Consider the following 19,045-nt stretch of genomic DNA (forward strand, 5'->3'; position numbering starts at 1 on the left):
TCCCTTCACTGAGGTATAATCAACAAAATTAGAATATATTTAAAGTGTACAGTGTGATAATTTGAGGTACATATACATTATGAAAGAATTCCCATTCCCAACTTAACATACCCATCACTTCACATATTTGATATTTTTCTTATTTTTGTGAAAACACTTAACACTTCTACTCTCTTAGCAAATTTCTATTATAAAATATAGTTTTACTCACTATGTCACCATGTTATGTATTAGGCCCTCACAATATATTCATCTTAAAACTGAAAGTGTGTATCCTTTTACCAGCCTCTACCTAATTCTCCCACTACTGTTGATAGTTCAAGTATTTTTTTAATTCCATATATAAATAAAACCATGCAGTATTTTTTTTTCTCTTACTTATTTTATGTAGTTTAATGCCCTCCATGATCACCTATATTATTAAAAACCACAGAATTTCCTTCTTTTCAAGGCTGAGTTATATGTGTGTGTGTGTGTGTGTGTGTGTGTGTGTGTGTCCCAGGTAATTGCAGAGTGGTGGAGGCCACAAAAAGGAAAATGCTCTTTTTGGATTAACACTGTTGGCAGGTCATGGGTGGGACTCACAGTGACCTTACTCCTGATTCTTGCAGCTAATGCTGCTGCCTGGAGTGAGAGCTACTCCCTGGTTCCCAAAGGGTACCCACCTGAGGACACAGAATAGGATGTCTAGAATGAAAAATGCAACTTAGGGTGAAGGGCAAGGAGAAGCAGATGCTCTGCAGTGGCCAGAAAATGTTTACATGCTGAGGTGGAGGCGCATCCTGTTATGTGGGTGTGGGTATAATGGCTTCCCTGGTGGCCCAGACAGTAGAGAATCTAACCACAATTCAGGAGACCTGAAGTTCGATCCCTGGGTTGGGAAGATCCCCTGGAGAAGGGAATAGCTACCCACTCTGGTGTTCTTCCCTGGAGAAGTCCAAGGACAGAGGAGAAGCATCTTCTTTATTCATTCATTGGTTCACAGGCCCTTAGGTTGTTCCCATACCTTGGTTATTGTGAATGATGCTGTCATGAACATGGGAGGAGAAATACGTCCTCAGGATCATGATTTCCTTTCCTTTGGATATATATGTATATACACACAGAAGTGAGAATGATGGATCATACAGTATTCTTAATTTTTTGAGGAATCTGCATACTGCTTCATAGAGAAGTCACACCGATTTATTTTCCCACCTACAATTCATGAGTCCCCATTTTTCACATCCTTGCCACCATTTAGCTCTTGTCTTTTTGATAACAGACATCCTAACAGGGGTAAGGTAACATATCACTGTGGTTTTGGTCTGCTCTGATCTATGTTATTTCCTTCCTTCTGCTAATGAGCTTAGTTTGTTCTTTTTTTTTTCTAGTTCCTTGAAGTCTAAAGCTAGGTCATTTACTTGAGATCTTTGCTTTTTCTAAATGTAGGTATTTATCACTACCAACTTCTGTCTTCCAACTGATTCTGCTGCATTTCATAACTTTGGTATGTTGTGTCTCCAACTTCATTTGTCTCAAGATTTTTTTTTTTTAATCCATTTGTTGTTAAGGAGCATGCTGCTTAATCTCTATATATTTGTGAATTTTCACTTTTTCCTCTTGCAGTTGGCTTCCAGTTTTATATTGCTGTGCTTGAAAAAGATGGCTGATATGATTTCAATCTTTTTAAATTTATGAAGACTTGTTTGAACTCTGGGAGCTGGTGACGGACAGGGAGGCCTGGCGTGCTGCGATTCATGGGGTCGCAAAGAGTCGGACACGACTGAGCGACTGAATTGAACTGAAATGAAGGCTTGTTTTGTGGCCTAACATTTAATCTGTCCCAGAAAATGTTCAATGGGCATTGTGAAGAATGTGTATTCTGTTATTGTTAGAATGACTGTTCTGTGTATGTGTGTTATATCTATCATGTAGCCTAAGTCCACTCTTTCCTTATTGATTTTCTCTCTGGATAATCAACCATTATTGAAAGTGGGGTATGAAGTCCCCTGATACTGTACTGCTGTCTGTATCTCTCTTCAGATCTGTTAATATTTGCTTTATACAATTATGTACTCTGACACTGGGTGTATAAATATTTATAATTGTTATATAATCTTGATGAATTGACCTCTTTATTATCATACAATGGCCTTCTTTGTCTCTTGTTGCCATCTTGGCTTAAAGTCTGTTTTCTTTGATATAAACATAGCTACCTCTGCTTTCTTTGGCTTGTCTGCATGAACCCTCTCTTCAGTAAATCACCTATCCCCTTTTCACTAAGATCATTTTCTAAAGATTTATCTTGTTCTTCGTTTGGAACATATTCCTATATTTCTTCCTTTCCCTTGCCTTTCCAAGTTGGTTTCTGAACATTAGGTAAGACAGCCACCTCTCCTAATCTTGACACACTGCTCTCTTGCAGGAGACAAAGTCTATCAGTCAGTCCAGTTCAAGCTCTGGGTTTTCTCGCAATCCTTTGTGATTGTCCAAGCTGCAGTCTTGGTTCTCAGTGGCTCCCAGTATTTGAGGGTGTGCCAAGACCTGTCAGTACACCAAAGGGAATGCTTGCAGTCGGCACCTAGCAGGGTATCTAGCAGGGTAATTAGGAGCCAGATCCTCGAGTATCAGCTGGAAAAGTATGCAGTTAAGCCTCCACCCAGGAAAAACTGGGAGATGGGCAATTTTGCCTGTTTCTTCTGTGTTGAATATGGGTGTATAATCATGGTACGGGGGTGAGGTACTCCTGCTCCCATTTAAAAACTGCTTCTTTTTAAATTAAATTCATTTATTTTTAATTGAAGGATGATTGCTTTACAGTATTGTGTTCATTTCTGCCAAACATCAACATGCTAACAACTAGTTCTTTAGAAGACACAGATACATGAAAAGATATCCTCTGCTCATGAATTCTAAGAATTAATGTTTAAAAGTGACCATTCTACCCAAGCAATCTACTGATTAAATGTAATCTCAATCAAAAATCCAATGACACTTTTTACAGAAATAGAAAAGCCCTAAAATTGGCGTAAAATCACAAAACTCTTCAAACGGCCTAAGCAATCTTGAGAAAGAACAAAGCTGGTGACACACTTCCTCATTTCACACTGTACTGCGCTAAGTCGCTTCAGCCGTGTCCAGCTCTTTGCCACCCTATGGACTGTAGCCCACCAGGCCCCTCTGTCCATGGGATTCTCCCGGCAAGAACACTGGAGTGGGTTGCCCTGCCCTCTTTCAGGGGACCATTCCGACGCAGAGATCAAACCTGTGTCTCTTATATCTCCTGTGGGTTCTTTACTACTTGTGTCACCTGAGAAGTCCAAGTTCCTTGATTTGTTTCTGGCAGAGATTTTTTTAGATATAATATCAAAATACAGGAAACCAAAATAAAAAGTGGACTACAAGAATCTAAAAACTTCTGCACAACAAAGGAAACCAACAAATAAAAGGGCAACCTATGCAATGAGAGAGTATATTTGCAAACCACATATCCAAAAAGGTTAACATCCAAAATATAAATAATATTTATATTACTCAATAACCAAAAAAATGATCATTACAAAATAGGACAAAGATGTGATAGATTTTTTTCAAGGAAGCCATGCAAATGGTAACAGATATGTGAAAGAGTGCTCCACATCACCAGTCACTGCTGCTGCTGCTGCTAAGTCACTTCAGTCGTGTCCGACTCTGTGCAACCCCAGAGATGGCAGCCCACCAGGCTCCCCTGTCCCTGGGATTCTCCAGGCAAGAACACTGGAGTAGGTTGCCATTTCCTTCTCCAGTGCATGAAAGTGGAAAGTGAAAGTGAAGTCGCTCAGTGGTGTCCGACTCTAGGAACATGCAAATTAAAACTACAACGATGTATTTTCTCTCACCTGATAGGATGTCTCTCATCAAAAAGACAAGAGCTTGCAAGTATTGCTGAGGATATAGACAAAAGGATACCCTTGTGCATTGTGGGTAGGAATATAATTGGTGCAGTCAGTGCAGAGAACAGTATGGAAGTTTCTAAAAAAGTAAAAATAGAGCTAGCATATGACCCACAACTTCCATTACTTGATATATATCCAAAAACTGAGAAGAGGATCTCAAAGAGACATCTGCATCCCCATGTTCATGGCCTCATTATCCACAATAGGCAAAATATGGAAACCTAAGTGCCCAAAAAAGAATGAATGGCTAAAGGTGAATTAAACCTATAATACATACACACAGTGGAATTTTAGTCAGTGATGAGAAAGATGATACTGCCATGTTCAACAACATAGAAATCCTTTGATTGGTATACATGCATTAAATCATCACAATATACACCTTAAATATCTGATAATTTTACATGTTGATTACACCTCAATAAGGCTGAAACTTTAAAAAATTTAAATAAAAGCTATGAATTTATATACAAAACAGAAAGAGACTCACAGACACAAAATCAACCTTATGATTACCAAAGGGGAGAAGGGAGGAGTGATAATTAAGGAGTTTGAAATTAACATACACACACTAATTTTATATATATAAACATTTCAGACTCTTTTGTTGACCATGATGGCTACTCCATTTCTTCTAAGGGATTCTTGCCCACAGTAGTAGATATAATGGTCATCTGAGTTAAATTCACCCATTCCAGTCCATTTTAGTTCACTGATTCCTAAAATGTTGATGTTTACTCTTGCCATCTCCTATTTGACCACTTTAAATTTGCCTTGATTCATGGACCTAACATTCTAGGTTCCTATGCAATATTGCTCTTTACAGCATCGGACCTTGCTTCTATCACCAGTCACATCCACAACTGGGTGTTGTTTTTGCTTTGGCTCCATGTCTTCATTATTTCTGGAGTCATTTCTCCACTGATCTCCAGTAGCAAATTGGGCACTACCAACCTGGGGAGTTCCTCTTTCAGTGTCCTATCTTTTTGCCTTTTCATATTGTTCATGGGGTTCTCCTAGAGCCAGACATCCTGGAATGGGAAATCGAGTGGGCCTTAGAAAGCATCACTACGAACAAAGCTAGTGGAGGTGATGGAATTCCAGTGGAGCTATTTCAAATCCTGAAAGATGATGCTGTGAAAGTGCTGCACTCAATATGCCAGCACATTTGGAAAACTCAGCAGTGGCCACAGGACTGGAAAAGGTCAGTTTTCATTCCAATCCCAAAGAAAGGCAATGCCAAAGAATGCTCAAACTACTGCACAATTGCATTCATCTCACATGCTAGTAAAGTCATGCTCAAAATTCTCTAAGCCAGGCTTCAGCAATACGTGAACCGTGAACTTCCAGATGTTCAAGGTTTTAGAAAAGGCAGAGGAACCAGAGATCAAATTGCCAACATCTGCTGAATCGTGGAAAAAGCAAGAGAGTTCCAGAAAAACATCTATTTCTGCTTTATTGACTATGCCAAAGCCTTTGACTGTGTGGATCACAATAAAGTGTGGAAAATTCTGAAAGAGATAGGAATACTAGACCACCTGACCTGCCTCTTGAGAAATCTGTATGCAGGTCAGGAAGCAACAGTTAGAACTGGACATGGAACAACAGACTGGTTTCAAGTAGGAAAAGGAGTACATCAAGGCTGTGTATTGTGACTTATATAACTTCTATGCAGAGTACATCATGAGAAACGCTGGGCTGGAAGAAGCACAAGCTGGAATCAAGATTGCCAGGAGAAATATCAATAACCTCAGATATGCAGATGACACCACCCTTATGGCAGAAAGTGAAGAAGAACTAAAAAGCCTCTTGATGAAAATGAAAGAGGAGAATGAAAAAGTTGGCTTAAAGCTCAACATTCAGAAAACTAAGATCAGGGCATCTGGTCCCATCATTTCATGGCAAATAGATGGCAAAACAGTGGAAACAGTGAATGACTTTATTTTGGGGGCTCCAAAATCACTGTAGATGTTGATTGCAGCCAGGAAATTAAATGACACTTATTCCTTGGAAGGAAAGTTATGACCAACCTAGACAGCATATTAAAAAGCAGAGACATTAATTTGCCAACAAAGGTCCATCTCGTCAAGACTATGGTTTTTCCAGTAATCATATACAGATGTGAGAATTGGATTATAAAGGAAGTTGAGCAATGAAGAATTGATGCTTTTAAACTGTTGTGTTGGAGAAGACTCTTGAGAGTCCCTTGGACTGCAAGGAGCTCCAACCAGTCAATCCTAAAGGAGATCAGTCCTGGGTGTTCATTGGAGGAACTGATGGTGATGCTGAAGATTTAATACTTAGGCCACCTGATGGGAAGAACTGACTCATTTGAAAAGACCCTGATGCTAGGAAAGACTGAAAGCAGGAGAAGGGGACGACAGAGGATGAGATGGTTGGATGGCATCACTGACTCAATGGAGATGAGTGTGAGTGAACTGCAGGAGCTGATGACGGACAGGGAGGTCTGGAGTGCTGTGGTCCATGGGGTCATGAAGAGGCAGACATGACTGAGCGAACTGATACATAAACAAAAAACAATCAAGGGCTTAATGTGTAACACAAAGAACTATACTGAATTCTGTAATAACTTTAAATGGAAAAAGCATCTGAAAAAGAATACACATACACACACACACACACACACACACAAATCGCTTTGCTGTGTACCTGAAGCTGACACAATATTGTAACTCTACTTCAACTTAAAATAAAGCCAAAGAAGAAAACAACTCTGCTGTGGCTCTGTTGGAGCTGTGGATGCAAACTGTACTGGCTGTCAGAGCCAGGCGGTCTGATGGCCACACCCCTCAGGAGGTTGTCATGAAAACTGGGACCCAGGCTCTTTAAATGAGCTGTTTCCAGGAAGATGCTGGTGATCTCGATTTATTGTTAGAGTGCACTGGAGGAAGGAAGCAGTGGAAGTACCCACTGGCTCCTCCTGACATCAGGCAGAATCACAGCTTGCTCCTAGACACAGGCGAATTAGACCCGAGAAAGGAAACATCATGCGAAGCATGTAATAAAATCCCTTCCAAGTGAAGACTGAGAGCGTGGGCATTTTTTCTTCTCCTCCTGTGTTGAGCCCCGGGGTGATAGTTAGGTCAGTTCTTGAGTGCCCGTTAAGAACGGCTTCTTTGTTTTCTATAGCCCAGATAGTCTTGTGGACATAAGCCCCTTTGACTTTCAGAACCATCCCTCACATGGAAGCGTTAAAAGTTGGTCCATTGAGGGGTGCTTCAAACCATTCACTCCTCAGAGAGAAGCTAGGAGTTAGGGATTCCCTCCTAAGTATATGGCTCTGTGCCAGGAGTGGGGTTTCTGGGGAGAGGATGTCTCAGCTTTTTCTATCCACTTTGATGTGGGTATTTTCTCATTCACCCGACGTGGAGGAGTCGCTCAGCTAGTGTCCGGGTTTCTCTCAGCTCTGTATATGTAGCTGTGCAAGTGGTACTGCCGTGAGCTGCTCCTGCAAGGTGTTGGGAGCCAATGTTGCCATCTTGGTCCCTCTCAAAATGAGGATAATAACAGCGCCATAGAGTGATTTAGAGAATCAAAGAATTCGGCACGTGGAAAGCACACAGGTCACTGCCTGGTAGAGTTCCAGTGCACTTATGCACATGTACACTCGTGCAATTCTCCCCTCACATCCACACATGCATTCACACATGCATACATATCCACACATTCACACACTTACACACACACACACATATGCTCACACTCACATGCACACACATTCACACACACACACACACAAGAACTATCCGTTTTATGGTTATTATCTCTCCTCCTCACTGGAGGTTAAGTTTTAAGTAAACGGCTTTCCTGTTATTTAATTTACTTTAAATGAATAACAGTGTAGAATCTTCATGATTCCCTTATGGGCAGCAAGCACACTGCTGGTATGACAAAAGACACTTTTTAAAATCACACAGAATTCCCCCTCTACTTCAAGGATGGTAAATGGTATTGTAAAGAGGTCTGACAGAACAAGTGATAATATGAATTACTGAAGAAACAGCTCAATGAAATTTTTTAAAGCATCCACACTGTGTGAAGTCCTGAGCTACACACATGGTTAAACATTACAGGAAATGCAGCAAAACATGATTTAAAGCACAAAACAGAAAGCCTATGACAGAGAAGTTGGAGTATTGAAATGGAAGTTTTACATGGGAAATTAGCAGTCTAGCCATTCATTTGACTGTCTCCATGATAGATGTGGATTACGCTGTAATTGATTTAGCAGTGGTCATCCACAGAGTGAATTGTAAGATAATTCCTGCAAATGGTCATATTTTATATTGTATATTTATTAATTGGGCCAATGACTTAAAAGAAGACAAAGCATACCTATTCTGCAATGACTGGTTTTGTGTTACTAAGAAACCAGATAGGTGGATTTAAATAATTCTCTAATCCTAGAACAACAACCTCGTCATTCTCTCTAACATTTTAGAGCTATTTGTTCGTCTTTTCCTAGAGTTACAAGTCAAACTGTATGTATATTGTATTTGTACGTGGCTTACAAACATAAAACACTCACGTATACTTATGGCTGATTCATGTTAATGTGTGGCAGTAAACAACACAATGTTGTAAAAGAAGTATCCTTCAGTTAAAAATTTTAAAAAGAGAAAACACGCAAAGATTTTTCAGTTGCACTGATATGGAGTTGTAATAAATAATCCTTTTAACTGCAATGTTTGAAATAGAATACCTAAGTCTTCATTTAATAGCTGAATATTTAAAAGCGAATGTGGGATTCTCTCATAGCTCTGTCAGCAAAGAATCTGCCTGCGATGCAGGAGATCCAGTTTTGATTCCTGGGTCGGGAAGATTTCCTCTGGAGAAGAAAATAGCAACCCACTTCAGTATTCTTGCCTGGGAAATCCCATGGATAATTTCAAGCTTATTAGCTTGATAATTTATAGATACTTTAGCTTTAAGCTATTTAACTGGTTAAATATGGTTTCCATTACTTAAGTTTAGGAAAGACGGCCATAAGACGAAATGCAGGGATTTCTGACTAGGGATAGAGGTTGAAAAGCTTTCTATTGTATCCTTTATGTGATTTAAACTTAAATTTCTATTAAACTGGAACTTACATTTCTATAACTTCTAGAGTGGCAAGTAACCTGAAAGGAAGAGCCTGTATTAAAATCTGTAACAGTAATTATGCGTATCTGCACTATGCATTGACAATGTATATACACACAGATTGTTTCAGGTGAATTTAACAAAGCACTTTGTTGAAAAGACAAATGCTATACAATCATGAAAATTTTAACAAGATTCATTATCTTTATCTTCACTACTATGAAATCAGCCATCTGTATGATATTTGAAATTAGTTTGAGAAACTTAGGATGTATCTTTTTAATGAAACGTCTCAGTCTCAGTGAGATAAATATTTACCAAGAGATAAATATAAATATGAAAATATTAAGTACATGCACAAAATAGAGAAACTCATTCTAAGCTTTAAGTAATTTTTTTTTCTTAAACTGAACTCATTTCTTTGTAATGGCTTTCTATGAATTTTTTGCATCCAGTTTGATGGAGGGAAAAATCATATATGTGACCTGTACACCCCAAGCAGCTATGCCTATTAAGACAAATTCATTTCTCCCTACAGTGAGTAATTTCTTCTCTTCAGATTGTAACTATTTTTAAATGTCAGATTCTCAAAACACTCAGCGTATAGAAAGATTTCCTGAAAGAGGGGATGTTTTGGTGTCCTGTTATCTTTTTCTAATCATTCTTAACAATTTTTATAATCTTGCCATTCTTCTTATGTATAGCAATATCAGGTATACACTGCATTATTGGGATTCAGCCTTGTAGTTCTTCTTAGAGTAATATGAGGAGAAACACAACAGTATTTTTCATTGCAGATTTACTAAATAGTTATAAATATACCCAGGCCACTGTTTAAAACTAAAATTTCTTGGCCAATATGAAAAATTAAATTTGCAAATGGGCTTCACTACATGTCAGCCTACAAATAAATTTCATAATTAAAACAGACAATGACTAAATATATTTTTAAAAATCAGTCACTTTTCCTCAGTTGGCATGACCTGAATTCCAGGCACTGTATTTGTCCTGGATGATTATCTAAAAATGGTTTTTGAGGTTGAATAATTCCATGAAGTACTGGCTCATAAGCACTTCTATATCAATGGGAATTGACGTCAAATGCTTACAGGAAAGCTTACACCTATTATGATAATCCTGGGAAGCTGTGATGTCATGATACTTTGTACAAAAAAAAAATTATGACATTATTTTAAACGCTACAGAAACAAACACCTATAGTAAGCAAATATTTTATTGGAAAGATTTATTCAAAAATACATTTTTAAAAAGCTTGACAGCTTTTTTAAAAAGCTTTATGTTAACTTTTTGTTTCCTTTTCATCCACCAAAATATATTCATGTTCAATAAGAAATCATTTTCTTCTAGGCACTAATCTAAAAGTTATGTAATATACAATGGTACTTCATTTAATAATCAAAACCATCTCAAAAGGCAGATACTATTGTGACTTCCAGTTTTCAGAGGAAGAAACAAAGCACTGAGTATTTAGGTAATTTATCCAAGGACCATATTCAGTGATGAATGGTGAAGGGCCTAGAACTTTATAATGTGGCTCCAGATGTCATATTCTTAACAGCTCTGCATTATCATTTCTCTACTTATAACAGGGAAGTATCATTTAAGATATGAAATTAGAATACTTAAGGCAATACAACAGATAACTGATTAATCTATGTTTAATCAGTACAGGATGTAACTAATATTTGAAACGTCAATAATTTATATTAACATTAAATTACTTGGAAGCAGATTTCTTGACAATTTAAAATCTTAATTAAGCTATGTTTCTCATCTTATAATTTATTTCAGGCAGATGTATATTTATTATAACTGATACTTTGTATCTGATATACATCATACCAAATTAAAGATTAACAGAACCATTAATTTATGTGTTTTAATAATCTTGTTAACTTTAAATGCTTGCATGCAGTGGGACAGGCTACAATAGTACAGTTACTCTGTGGGCTCACCCTCATTACACAATAAACTCAGTGAGGAAAAGACACTCATTTGCCTTTGTGGTTTTAGTTCTTTGAAAAAAAACTGAAACTAGAAACATGCCATAATTATCACAGTATCAATAAATGTGTCTGTGTGAGGATCTGTCCAAATGCTGAAAACACTTTAAGCAGTTGATTTTACATTATGTAAATATTATAGCCAGGTGTTGAAAAAGAAGTATGTGTTCCTTTTGAGGGCTTAGGATAATTATTAATCAAATAATGCATTTATTGTTTATTTGCTTAATATTTGCCAGTGTCACTTGTAAGCTCTATGAGAGGGAGGATTCTAATTTTTCTTTTCTTTTTTTACTATTATAGCTTCAACATGTAGCTCAATGTCAGATAGTCACTAAAGTTTAATGATTTATTAATTACTCACATCTAAATAAAATTAATAAATTCAAGAAGAGGTGGTAAGTCTTTTTGTTTGTTTGGTTTCCTTCAAAAACCACACTGACTTTTCCAAGTCTCAATCATCTGATAAAGATGGATATGATTATCGGAGACTTTCATGAGTGCTTTAAAGTACATTGTAAGCACCTGAGTACCAAAAGCCAGAGAAGTCAAGCTGCAGCAATATTGTATTTCATTTAATCTCAGATGGGAGACCAAGGGTGTCGAAGTAAAAGTGAGAGTACTGGTGGTGGTTTAGTCGCTAAGTCGCGTCCAACTTAGTAAGTGATTCAATTGGCAGACCATTTTTCTGTTATTTATTTTCTGACTTAATGTATATAATAATATGTTGGAATGTTGTTGCTCAGTTGCTCAGTCATGTCCTACTCTTTGTGACCCCATGGACTGCAGCATGCCAGGCTTCCCTGTCCATCACCATCTCCCAGAGCTTGCTCAGACTCATGTCCATTGAGTCGGTGATGTTATTTGTATAACAATATGTTGGAATGTTGTATGACACTAAAATAGTATATGAAAGCCATACCAAAAGAAAAAGGTTGGCTATAAGGCTAAGATCTTTGGACTATATTCAAAACAGATCTGAGTTTTGATTTTTGGACTTGTTTTAGTTTCTGTCTACTCCTACTTAGCTCTACTTCCCTGTCTTCTGGTAGCAAACTCTGATTTTCCTTTGGATACAATTTTGTTGGATGGTAAATAAAGATATCTTGTTCCTAAAGTCAAGGGAACTAACTTAAGCCAGTAGCACTCTCTCACTAGAAATTTAAGTTTCCCAAACTATATGAAGATATTGCAGCTGATAAACTTCCATAGAAACATCCTCACATGTTTCTGTCTAGATCAAGTCAGCCTGTTTTCTAAACTTTCTGAAGCCTTGTCCTATTGCGGTTTATTTAATTTATGAACCATTTTCTCTTGGTGGAATGATACTATCTTGCATCAAGTAGCCAGGATCTGTTTCACTGGTCAGCAACAGGAACATTAGCAGTTGATCAAGCAATGTTGAAACACTCAGAATGTGCTTCAGAAGAATGAGTTCATTGGGAGAACAGTTAGGATGATTCACTTGGTGATAATGAGTAGAATGGACTAGAATCAAAAGAGACAAGCACCAGGAGAATAATACAGGAAACTGCTGAAAACTTCACATGAGAAGCCAGAACTGTTTTAGTGGCGCTAAAATGAAAAATATTTAGTGTTATATAGATTCAGGGAAGCCTGGTATGCTGCAGTCCATGGGGTCACAAAGAGTCAGACATGACTGAGCAACTGAACAACAACAAGTTTCAGACACAAAATTCATCATTTCCCCCACTAGGTACAAAAGTGTAAGTAAAGTCGCTCAGTCGTGTCTGACTCTTTGTGACCCTGTAGACTGTAGCCTACCACATTCCTCCATCCATGTGATTTTCAGGCAAGAGTACTGGAGTGGGTTGCCATTTCCTTCTCCAGAGGATCATCCCAATTCATGGATCAAACCTGGGTCTCCCACATTGTAGGCAGATACTTTACCTAGATACAAAAGTGTAGATAAATAGATGCCAATGTCAAAGCTAAGTATTTTAGTGGAAACCTATTATCTGGGGCTTCCCTCAGTGGTTCAGCTGTAAAGAATCCACCTGACAATGCAAGGAGCAGTAGGAGACACGAGTTTGATCCCTGGATCAAGAAGATCCTCTGGAAGAAGAAATGGCAACCCACTCCAGTATTCTTGCCTGGAGAATCCCCTGGAGAGAGAAGCCTGGTGGGTTTACAGTTCATGGGGTTGCACAGGGCTGCACGTGACTGAACATTGCCTTGTCTGCTTCCTCACCATTTTCACTCTGATGATCCCAATGGTGGCTTCAGGCTTATTTCTTTTGTAGAGTGCTAAGTGTCCTGCACACATGGCGGCCTACACTTCTCTATGTCTTCCCTACTTCACACCCTTTCTTACATTGCCTTGTTCCAGAATCTCTTCTCTGTTCCCTTTAAGTTGCCCCTTCTTGTTTTGAACCACTTTCAACGGTCACTACTCTCATTTCCTTAATAATACACTATTTCAGGTGTTAGGGTTTTCCTTGAGACTCCCACTTGACACACTCCTCTTACTCAGAGCAAATGACTTTGTCTTCCACTTCACCAAGAAAGTTGATACTGTCACGCATTCTGCTCAGCTTCAGCCAGACTCACACATAATGTTCCAACATATGGATCAGTGAGTCTTCACCCCACCATGCAGTCACTCACATGCACACTCTCACTCAAGATGTCATCTCTGTTCTTTCAAGATTGGTCCCCCTGGGACCCTTTTTTGTTTTGTTTGATTCAAGCAACTCTTTCATATTGAGTTCAGGGTTCCTCTTCTCTAGAATACATGAAACTTATCCTCTCATAGGCAGTACCTGTGCACTCAGCAATTTTTGTACTTTTTACCTTATATATAGAATACCTATTAGTTTCCCTGTTACTCCAACTAAAACATGTAACTTAAAGTTAGGCATCATATTGATCATAATATTCATTATTGTTGCATATGAAAATTAAGCCCTGCATGCTAGATATGGTGCTATGCATTATAAACACTGAGATGAATGATACATCACTTTCCTAATAGAGAGCCCACCAAGCAATTCAAAGATTACAGATGAAGGTGATAGCATTAGTAAAAGTAGGAGAAGGAGAGTAAAGAAAGGTATGCAGTAGATCAAATCCAATCAAATAAAAATGGGAAGAACGTGACATGAAAATTTTCATTAGATGCTTGATATTTGAGGAGAATTTTTAAGGATGAAGTGCTAAATGGAAAGAAAAAAAGATAGTCTATTGACTCAAAATGTTACCCTTGATGTATAAAGAGCTTTGAACTTGTCATTCCCATCCTCACATCAAGACATATCTGAAAAATGGAAATCAATGACTTTTCTTATAACTATTAGAGATCTGAGGTCACAAGGCAAAATATCATCCAAAACTAGAGAGACCAGCAAATATAGAGAATCACAGTGGTAACCAGCTTAGCAGTGGCAGAAGCCATATATTTTGAGGCTTTGTTGCGTATACAATCATTCATAGTTAAGATCACTGTGTATTCTTGGCAGATGGAAACTTTTTTCATTATGTAAGGGCTCTCTTAGTATCTAGTAATTCTCTATGTTCTAAAGTCTACTTTATTTGATATTAATATAAGTATTCCTGTAATTTTCTACTAATATCTACAAAGTATATTATTTCTTTTTTTTTTTTTTTTACTTTCAACCGGGGTATGTTATGTTTAAAATAAAATTGCTATAGTTGGATTGGGTTTATTTTAATCTGTCTTTTAATGGTTGTATTTTGACTACTTATATTTTAGTAATTATTCATATCTTAGATCTTAAGTATGTGATGATAATTTATGTTTTGTATTTTGTTGGTTTACTCTTTTTCACTTTTCTTACATTTCTATAGTGAAGTGAAGTTGGTCAGTTCATGTCCGACTCTTTGCGACCCCATGGACTGCAGCCTGCCAGGCTCCTCCGTCCATGGGATTTTCCAGGCAAGAGTACTGGAGTGGATTGCCATTTTCTTCTCCAGGGGATCTTCCTGACCCAGGAATTGAACCCAGGTCTCCTGCATTGCAGGCAGATGCTTTACCATCTGAGATTCCTATAGGTGACTTTAAAAGTTTGTTTTTTAAAGACTTTGTCTTGATTTATTCATAGTGCTTTTGACTACTGATACATTGCATTGTATGTTTTTCAGTGGGTGTTCTAGGTATTACCATATAGTGCTTCATGGCAACTTTAAATCTCACTTCCCTTTAGAATGATTTACCTTATTTTTAAAAGTGAAATTTTAAGTTAATGTTCACTAACAGTTCTTTTTTAGTTTTCTTTTGTCTGAGAATGTCTTTATTTTTTCCCATTCTCGATGTTTACTTTCATCAAGAATTTGCAGTTGACATTTTTCTTTCAAAACTTGAAAAAGGCCATGTCCTTCCTCCTGGCTTCCATAAATTTCAGATAAGAGGTCTACTATCAACAACAGACTAGTTTCAAATAGGAAAAGGAGTACATCAAGGCTGTATATTGTCACCCTGCTTATATAACTTATATGCAGAGTACATTATGAGAAACACTGGACTGGAAGAAACACAAGCTGGAATCAAGATTGCCAGGAGAAATATCAATAACCTCAGATATGTAGATGACACCACCCTTATGGCAGAAAGTGAAGAGGAACTAAAAAGCCTCTTGATGAAAGTGAAAGTGGAGAGTGAAAAAGTTGGCTTAAACCTCAACATTCAGAAAATGAAGATCATGGCATCTGGTCCCATCACTTCATGGGAAATAGATGGGGAAACAGTGGAAACAGTGTCAGACTTTATTTGGGGGGCTCCAAAATCACTGCAGATGGTGACTGCAGCCATGAAATTAAAAGACGCTTACTTCTTGGAAGAAAAGTTATGACCAACCTACATAGCGCATTCAAAAGCAGAGACATTTCTTTGCCGACTAAGGTCCGTCTAGTCAAGGCTATGGTTTTTCCTGTGGTCATGTATGGATGTGAGAGTTGGACTGTGAAGAAGGCTGAGAGCCGAAGAATTGATGCTTTTGAACTGTGGTGTTGGAGAAGACTCTTTAGAGTCCATTGGACTGCAAGGAGATCCAACCAGTCCATTCTGAAGGAGATCAGCCCTGGGATTTCTTTGGAAGGAATGATGCTAAAGCTGAAACTCCAGTGCTTTTGCCACCTCATGCGAAGCGTTGACTCATTGGAAAAGACTCTGATGCTGGGAGGGATTGGGGGCAGTAGGAGAAGGGGACGACCCAGGATGAGATGCTGGATGGCATCACTGACTCGATAGACGTTGAGTCTGAGTGAACTCCAGGAGTTGGTGATGGACAGGGAGGCCTGGCATGCTGCGGTTCATGGGTTCGCAAAGAGTCGGACACGACTGAGCGACTGAACTGAATTGAACTGATCATTCAAATTGGTGGATTCTCTACAATTAATGGCTTGCTTCTCTCCGGTCACTTTTGATAATTTTTTCTTTGTTTTTAGTTTTCATAAGTTTAATGATAATGTGTCTTGGATCCCTTGAGTTTATCCTTTACAAATTTTAATTCAGCTTTAGCTTTTAGATTTATAGCTTTAACCAAATTTGTGAAGTTTTCTGCCGTCATTTCTTTGCATACTGTTCTAGTCCCACCTCTGTCTTCTCTGCTTCTGAGACTGGATGAGAGGAATGTTAACTTGTACTGCAAATTTTAAAACTTTACTTTCTGGCTGTTTCAATATCCCCACAAAAAGGCTGTGATAAGCACCAATGTGATAAGGCTTGCTGTTGCTACAAATTACCCCATTCACTTTCTTACGACTGAGAGCTAGTGACATTCAAATAACCAGTGTAATCCCCTTGCAGCTTCTCTGTGTACTCCACCTGACCCCACGAAAGGCATTGTCCACAGGTCCTTGCTTTCTCAGCTTTCAAGCAGTGGCAACTGCTTGGTTGAACCCATTCTCTTAGTACTCATCCCATCTGGTCATCTGTGGCATGTGGTGACTCTGTCTCTCTAGAACGTGTGAATATGATATCATTAAATTTTTGTGAGTGTGTGTGTGTGTGTGTGTATGTGTGAGATTCTTTTCTCTTTATCAAGCATCAAGTTTTCAATACAGGCAACTCCCTCCTGTTGTTGGAGTTGTTGGGCGATGGATGTATCTACTTAACTGTTTCAAGATGATTTAGATTTTGTGCATCCTGATTTTATGCAGATGGGGAGGATGGTGGTCTCGTTCACAATGAGTGGAACCTAGGCTCTTTTCTTCTCTCTCCTGTATTGCTATTACAAACATATCACTCATAGTACTTTATCTAGATGAGATGACAAGAGCAAGTAATGGAGTTGCTTGAAATTTTGTGATATCTAAATTAAATAAAATTTTATTGCAGAAGTCCTTTCAACTTGGCAACAAAAAAATCTATTTAAAATTAGATTTATAAATAAAAGTTAATGAAAATAGATATGCTAAAATATAGAATAAGTCTTTCAAATATTCACTGAGCAAATATTATTTGTCAAGCACTAGTAATTCATAAATGAACATAATTATGGCAACATAAAGATTTATCATATACATAAGAAATGCTAACTATATAAATACCTAGTTATCCTAGCAATATGCTAATTATAATCAAGCTTTCCTTAGAATTTTATTGAAACCACTAGCATCTCAAAATAATATGTTCTTTTCTCTGCCAGACTATAAAAATCTCTCTGATCACACATATTTCTTTGTCTGTTACTGAATTTCTCTGTTCTTTCAAAGCAAACCTTTTTTTCAGTAGAAATATACACAGCCTGGATTAATATCTTCATTGTTTCAACACACTCTTCTCTGTATTCTGTGTTCTACGTGTCATTTAAACTACTCTTAACAATGCCAGCAGGGCCTCCCTGCTTCACTGAGTATGGATCATGGGTAAAGAACCCTCCTGCCAATGTAGAAGAGGTGGGTTTGATCCCTGGGTGGGGAAGATCCCCTGGAGAAGGAAATAACAACTCACTCCAGAATTCTTGCCTGGGAAATCCCATGGGCAGTCTGGCAGGCTATAGTCCATGGGGCTGAAAAAGAGTAGGACACAACTTAGTGACTCAACAACAATGATGTCAGCACGGACTTCCCTTCTATCTAAACCAACTCACATTTTTGGCTTTATCTGAATTACTAGCAGTTTTCCAAATGCATACCATACTTCCAGGTTACCATGCATTTTATTAATCATACAGACAAACTTTGTAACACACATGACTCATTATATCACATCCACGGCAAAATCTTTCAATGCTTTTTTAATTGAAGTATAGTTGCTTGGCATCACTGACATGATGGACATGAGTTTGAGTAGGTTCTGGGAGTTGGTGATGGACAGGGAAGCCTGGCATGCTGCAGTCCATGGGGTCGCAAAGAGTTGGACATGACTGAGCAAATGAACTGAACTGAACTGATAGTTGCTACACAATACTAATGGAAATTACAGGTGTACAATATTGTGATTAACAATTTTTAAAGTTTTCACTCAATTAATAGTTATTATAAAATATTGGCTATCTTCCCTGTGTTATATAACATACACTTACAGCTTATTTTACCTCTTAATCCCATACCCCTGTATTTCCCCTGACCTTTCCTCTCCCCACTGGCAACAACTGATTTGTTCTCTGTATTTCTGAATCAGTTTCTCTTTGTTACATTCACTAATTTGTCAAATTTACTGATGCTGTTCATATACATTAAGGAACATTCAAGAATTAAGAAACAAGCTAAGCTTTTCAAACATGATTGCTTACTGTAAATAATTGGTTACTCAGATATCAAAAGGCTAAAGGAAAAATGGGATATAAAAGTAGTTGCCGTCCCCAAGGCAAGAAAAAAATAAAAAGATTCAAAAGTATCATCAGAACTGGGAGTTGAACAAAACTACTGAATGATGGGCAAATTTAATTCAGATAACCATTATATTGTGGACAAGAATTCCTTAGAAGAAACGGAGTAGCCCTCATAGCCAATGAAATAGTCCAAAGTGCAGTACTTGGGCACAGTCTTAAAAACAACAGAATGATCTCTGTTTGTTCC

The sequence above is a fragment of the Ovis canadensis genome, chromosome 4 (genome assembly GCF_042477335.2).
Source record: "Ovis canadensis isolate MfBH-ARS-UI-01 breed Bighorn chromosome 4, ARS-UI_OviCan_v2, whole genome shotgun sequence".
NCBI lineage: Eukaryota > Metazoa > Chordata > Mammalia > Artiodactyla > Bovidae > Ovis > Ovis canadensis.